At 45.1% G+C, this 7,252-nt stretch overlaps 1 pseudogene; it reads left to right on the top strand.

The window, feature by feature from the left end:
- Positions 1–6,238, top strand: LOC145643469 (alpha-1-antitrypsin homolog; annotated as a pseudogene).
- Positions 6,239–7,252: the final 1,014 nt, after the last annotated feature.

Below are 7,252 nucleotides of genomic sequence, written 5' to 3'. Positions count from 1 at the left end.
ATGTGGGGGAATGTCCAGTGCTGTTTGGTTGTTGTCCTCATACTGTCAGTGGACTGGACTGTAGGCATCAAGGACCAGGATCATGATCAAGACCATTCAGCAGATCACCATCAACATCTCCATCATGGCAAGGATGCAGCCCACCCCCACCAGAATGGAGAATACAAACCCTGCCACAAACTCTCACCCCACAATGCAGACTTTGCCTTCTCCCTCTACAAGAAGCTGGCCAGCCATCCTGACACCCAGGGCAAGAATATCTTCTTCTCTCCTCTGAGTATCTCCATGGCTCTATCCATGCTGGCCCTGGGGGCCAAAGGTGATACACATTCACAAATCTTCAGCACTCTGGACTACAGTACCCTCACAGCTGATCAGGTCAATGAAGGCTATGAGCACCTTCTCCACATGCTGGACCACAGCCAGGATGCCCTACTGTTGGAGATAGGAGGAGCTGCAGCTGTACAAAAAGGCTTCAAGCCTGAAGACAAGTTTCTGAAAGACATCCATCACTTCTACAAAGGTGAAGCCTTCAGTGTGGACTTTTCCACACCTGAAGTTGCTGTGCAAGAGTTCAACAAGTTAATTGCCAAAAAGACCAAGGACATGATCACTGATATGGTCAAGAGTCTGGATGCTGCCACTGTGATGATGCTCATCAACTATATGTATTTCAAAGGTAATAGTAGACAAGTAGAACCCACTAGAGATTAAAATAATTTTTCATGTATTTCACCTGAACTGCAGTAACCAGTTTTACATTTCACTCTGTCAGGTAAATGGCAAGAGGCTTTTAAAGTGGAGGACACCAGCAAAGGTGACTTTAATGTGGATGAGAACACCACAGTGTCTGTGGATATGATGAACAGAAATGGTGAATATGACTTCTACTATGACCAAGGCAACTTTACGTCCGTTACTATGCTGCCATATAATGGAAACGTCTCTATGATGATTGTCCTGCCTGACCAGGGAAAAATGGAGGAGTTGGAGAAACACATCAGCAAGGATCACCTCAAGTACTGGAAGGACAAAGTCTAGAAAATGTAATGTATCATGAAATGCTTTTAAAAATAGAATTTCACTTAAACATGTTAAGTACTACCACAAACCTTTACTCCCTGACAAGGTCACCAATGGCAAAAATGTATTAAATAAATATTTTTGCTTATGCTATTCCATGTAAGAGTGTGTTTGCCTGACTGATCATCTCTGTTCTCCAGCACTTTGGACTTGTATATGCCCAAGTTTTCAGTGTCTGCTTCCTCCTGTCTTGGGGACACACTGAAGGAGATGGGAATGGTTGATGCATTCTCAGACAGCGCAGACTTCTCTGGAATCAGTAAAGGGGCCAAATTGGCAGTTTCCGAGGTATATGGTGAAACCTTTAAGAGATTTGCTGTCATGTCTAGAGTGTCACATTATAAGTTTGGGAAATATTTTTAAAACCTTCTCAGTAGATGTCTGGGGGGTCTTTGGGGCAAAAAAACATTGGCTTTTTGATGTCTGTTTGTTTTGGAAAGAACACTGATGTGATCATTCTCTTCCGTTATGGGAAATTTGGTGGGATCTTGGCAGAGACTGCCCATCTTAAATATCCAGTAGAATTTAGACTGCACTCTGAGCTTCAAATAAAACAGTGAATTTTTAGGTTTGCCTCTCTTGATATGATAGGATATGAAGTTACACTTATACAGCGCCTTTCTCAGTACCCAAAGACGCTTTACACTGCACAATGATTTTATATTTAGTCAACACACTGGTGAGATGCAGCAGCCAAATTCCAACTGCTGTCCATTAGGGACTGTTCAGAAGCTAATGCATCTACGGCTAACATACTTTAAAGTGTCATTCAATGACTGCCCAGATTGGTCCTTCCCCACAGGTCCTACACAAGGCCGTCCTCAGTGTGGATGAGCAGGGCACTCAGGCTGCAGCTGCCACAACTATTGAAATTGTGCTCATGTCAGCGTTGCCTTTCAAAACAGAAGTCAACAGACCGTTCCTAGTCTTCATTGTGGAGAAGAACATCAGGAGTATCCTGTTCATGGGCAAGATAACTGACCCCACTGTGTAGTACGATGGGAGTGCTACTGAATTCTCTCTCATATCAATTAGCAACAGATATAGTCACATCTCTGTATTATCTAGAAGAAATCAAAGGCTAAAGGTTGTGCTAATTTAGTCAGCAATAGACATACAGAAGGGACTTTGTTTAGCTATAGAGAAACTAAAAATAAAATGCTGCTTTCAGACTTCGACCAGTTCACTTACACCAGATATGAGAAAAGAAACAGACTGCTGAATTTTTTCTGATGGCACAGTGAACACAAACTCATCTGAATGGTAATAAACGTTTTGAGTGAGATTTGAATGGGTCTTCATTTGTTTTGGCAAACCAATCATTCTAGTCTCTAACACAAATTAGGGGCAGTTATGACATTAGGGATGTTGGTGATATTTGTCAGTTTCATACACATATTACTTAAGTCATGTGGAACTATGTAATTCTAAAACAGACATGGCAATGTGACAAATGTACATTAACCTCCAAACTCTCTGACTGACCGGAGACTCAGGTTTGGAGTTGTTTCAGATCAAATCAAATCAATATTTATATAACACTCTAACATTTATATAACACTCTGATGTGTCTCCTCCCAAACAGGTTCGCTGCATTGACATCAGATATCCACCACTGGCTGGTCAGAGGTAGGTGGACTCCACGGATATAGCGGTGGTCGGTATCCTAAAACACACTCAAAGAGAGTTAGTCCAGTCCCTGCATGGTGCAGTGAGTTCTGGGCATATTTTACCTCCAGGGGAGGTGTGCACTCCAGGTTTCAGGGTGCTGTTGGGTATATAGGCGAAAGAATTTGCCCAGCTCTTTATTTACCCTCTCAACCTATCCATTAGCCTGGGGATGATCTCCAGACATCAGACTGACTATGATATTCAGCTTACCGAGCAGTTCTCTCCAGATCCGGGAGGTGAACTGAAGACCCCTGTCGGAGACAATGTTTTCCGGCAAACCAAATAGCTGAAAACATGGTGTAAGAGCTGTCTCTAAGCCAGTAGGTAAACCTTTTAGCAGTATGAACCTCACCATTTTCGAAAACTGGTCTACCGTCACTAATATTGTGGTGCTAACCTCAAAGACAGGTAGCTCCGTTAGGAAGTCTATAGCGATGTGAGACCCAGGACGCAGAGGGGTAGGTAGGGGGAGCAGCTTACCTGCAGGTGGTGTGCGTGGTGTTTTGCTGTGGGCACAATCCGCGCACGATGCCACATACCTCACGATCTCTTTGCGCATGGCAGGCCACCAATAGCGAGCACTTAGCAATGGCACTGTGCGTGTCAACCCTGGATGGCCCATTCCCACTGATGTGTGTGCTCATGTGATAAGGGCTCTGCGGTTCTTGGGTGGCACAAATAAATGATTAGGTGGGCTGTGTGGGTTTGGATTGGCTGCCTTGATTTCTCTATCCAGGTCCCATTTAAGCATCACCAAGAAGCAGGAGGGAGAGAGGACTGGCTCCTGGCTGGTCGATTGGGCCTCCGTATGGTGTTGCCAGGAAAGTGCATCCGCCCTTACGTTCTTCTCCCCCGGTCTATAGGTGACATGAAAATTGAACCTGAAGAAGAAGAGCGACCAACGGGCTTGCCTGGAGTTTAACCTCTTAGTGGACTGGAGGTACTCCGAATTCTTATGGTCGGTGTAGACCTTAAAGGGGTGTCGTGCTCCCTCCAGCCAATGTCTCCACTCTTCGAGTGCTAGTTTAATCGCCAGCAATTCCCTATGGCCCACCCCATAGTTCTTCTCAGCAGGGCTCAGCTTTTTCAAAAAGTAGGCGATGGGTTTAAGTTGTCCCACCTTGCCCTTGTGCTGGGACAGTGCAGCACCCACTCCCACATCCAATGCATCCACCTCAACCACAAAAGGCCTCTTAGGATCTGGTTGCTGCAGAACTGGTGCGGTAGAGAAGGCGGTTTTTAACTCCTCAAAGGCTCTCTCTGCCTCTGAGTTCCATCTCAATTTCTTGGCTGTTCCTTGGAGCAGGTCAGTGAGAGGCCTGGCCAACATACTGAATGACCTAATAAACCTACAATAAAAGTTTGCGAAGCTGAGGAAATGCTGCAGTTCCTTGCGCATCTGCGGTCTTGGCCATCCCATTACTGCCTCAACCTTGCAAGGTTGCATACGCAAGCTACCCTCATGTATGATTTACCCTACAAAACTCACCTCCCTGCGGTAGAGCTCACATTTCTCCAGCTTACAATAGAGGTGGTTCTGTAATAGGATACGGAGGACAGCTTGAATGTCCCGTACATGTTGGTCCCAGGAGGGGGAATAGATCAAGATATCGTCAATGTAGGCGATGTTGGATCTACCCAGAAACTCCCGTATTTATGTCTTTTGAAAGATAGAGGGAGCTGTGGCTAGACCGTACGGCAGAACTAGGTACTCATAATGCCCAGAGGATGTACTGAAGGCCATTTTCCATTTGTCGCCCTCCCTAATCCTTATCAGGTTATAAGCACTGCGTAGGTCTAACTTGGTAAAAAAAAAAAAAAAAAAAACGGCTCCCCTTATCTGTCCAAGCGCAGCTGGAACTAAGGGTAGAGGGTAGGGATATTGCACATTTCAGTGAGCCCTCTGTAGTCTACACAGGGCCTTAATCCTCCATCCTTTCTTTTTTCTTTTTTCTTTTTCTTTTTTTTTTTTTTAGAAAAATATGCTCGCAGAGGCCGGTGAGGTGGAGGGACGAATATAGACTTGCTGCAATGCCTCCTTGACATACTGCCCCATTGTTTTTTCCTCCTCCTGTGATCGTGGATAAACCCTACATCTGGGAGGAACAGCGCCCTCCTTAAGAGTAATTGTACAGTCCCACTCATGGGGAGAGGGAAGCTGTGTGGACCTCTTGGGACTAAACACCAGCGGCAGGTTGCTATACTCCGGGGGAACGGTGAGTTCCTCGTCAGCGTTGGGGCTCTCTATAGATGTTGACTGGAGAGGCACTGCCCGGGTAGGAAGGCATTTCCCTTCACAAGAGGTCGCCCACTCGAGGATACAAGGGGGTAAGAAAGAGATGAAAGGAGGTAAAAGGAGATGTGTGTAACGTGTTCCCCATTTGTTTAGAGGCATACACGGGGAGTGATGTAAGATGTAGCCTGAACCCACAGGTCCCCTGTCAAGCGCTTGCACACTTAGAGGCGAGGGCAGGGGAATCGCGCTTATCCCCAGCTTCTTAGCGAAGTCCCAGTCCATTACGTTCTCTGCGGCCCCGGAGTCAACCAGGGCTGCAGCAGAAAAAGAACGACCCTGGTGCAATACCTTAATAGGCACTTTGAACATCGACACAGCAGGGGAGCAACTCACCAGATTGCCACACCTCCTCTGCTCTCTGGGTTTGCAATGAACCCCAGCCATGCCCAATTGCATCGGTTACTTAGGGGCTTCACCCAGTCCCTTCGATGAGGTTCCTTCCTGATGTGGTACCATCCGGTCAAGCTTATGACGTCGCTCCTGTAGAAGTCGGTCGTAGGTGATGGCCAGATTGACTGCCTCGTTGAGGGTAGCCACCTCCAGCTTACAGGCTAGTTCTGCCTGCACTTCTGCTCTCAAGCCGTTTAGGAATATATCTACCAATGCTGGCTCGTTCCATCCAGACTCCGTGGTAAGCGTTCAAAACTCCATGGCAAACTCTGCTACCAACCGTGATCCCTGTCTCATGCGAAGCAAAGTCTATCCACAGAGTCTCCCTGACAAGGATGATAGAACACAGCTTTCAGTTCTTGCACGAAAGTGTGGTAGTCGTTCATTAGCGGGGAAGAGTTCGTGACGAGAGCGGTTCCCCAGGTACGAGCTTTCCCGGTTAACCTGGAAATCACGAAGGACACCTTCGCGTAATCGGGCAGACGAGGTCGGTAGCCAAAAAACAGCTCGCAATTCACTACGAACACCTCACAGCTTTCTGGGTCTCCTCCGTAAGTCTCTGGGGTGGTGATCAAACACCTTACCCCTTCTGAGACCGGGGGAGGAGTATGAGAGGGGGCTCTATTCTCAGGGCTCATGGTAAGGCAGTCCACACAGTGCCTGAGACTCTGAACGAGAATGAGGTAAATGACCTGTTGAATAATAATAATAATAATAATAATAATAATAATAATAATAATAATAATAAAAACTGGTACTGTAGCCTGCCCTAGATGTGCTTCATAAAACCTTATTAACAAAGACAATAAAATAACTAGAACAAAAGGATCCATTTTTATCACCTATTCCTCCTCATGCTAGTCTATTTGAGCTTTTGCAAGAGATGTTTTCATCTGTATATTGGAGGAACCAAGAGAATGTTTGCTGATTGTTTTGTTGAACACCTTTGGACCATCAGAATTAAGGATTTGTCATTTCCAGTGGCAAGGCAGTTTAATGCTAATGGAATTTGCACTAATTTCAGTAACTTGATGAAAAACATCCCATCTACACTTTCAGAGATTTAGAAACCCACGAAACAGTGTTATGTCTTATCACCTAAACTAATTCTAGAGTCATAGCTATGGGGCAGGTGTACCTATAGACTGGTAACTCAGTACACAGTGTAAACTCATTTTATTGCTTCACCTCCATAAAGGTGTAATGTGTCATTTTAAGCAGGTAAAAATAGAAACCACACTCATCTAGCTTTTGCTCTTTATTTTTAAAACAGAAATAAATTCTCATAGTGAAGTAATGGCTACATTCAACAATAAAGCACTTGACATAAAATGATATGCACATTTATGTAACGTTGGAGGCTAGGCAGGATGCCCGAACAAGCCGACAAAAGTTACGTTTATTAACACCAGACAGCAGACAACGTAACACATTGTATTAGCCTATCACCGACAACATCTGCTACTAAACAGGAGACTTATATACACGCACAGTAATGACACAAAACGAGGAGCAGGTGTGAAACACGGGGAGGGCGTGGCCATATGAACGAACACGCGCGTGCGCGCGCACACACACACACACACACACACACGTCTGGGAGGAGGGGCTGTACCCCCTTAAAATTTACACATCATTTTTTATTTCATTAATGCAAAACGCACTACTACTAAATAAATTACATGCAAAAAAGCTAACAATTTGCAGAAGTATTCAAATCACCTTTCAGCAGATTAACCCTTAATGAGGCATTTACAGTGATGAAACAAATAAAATACTTGCTATTTATTGGCTACCATACATGTTTTTGTA

Source organism: Electrophorus electricus, chromosome 2, assembly GCF_041902795.1.
Source record: "Electrophorus electricus isolate QZ-2024a chromosome 2, ASM4190279v1, whole genome shotgun sequence".
NCBI classification, from domain to species: domain Eukaryota; kingdom Metazoa; phylum Chordata; class Actinopteri; order Gymnotiformes; family Gymnotidae; genus Electrophorus; species Electrophorus electricus.
The sequence above is the reverse complement of the archived record's forward strand: the minus strand, read 5'-3'. Positions and strand labels throughout refer to the sequence as shown.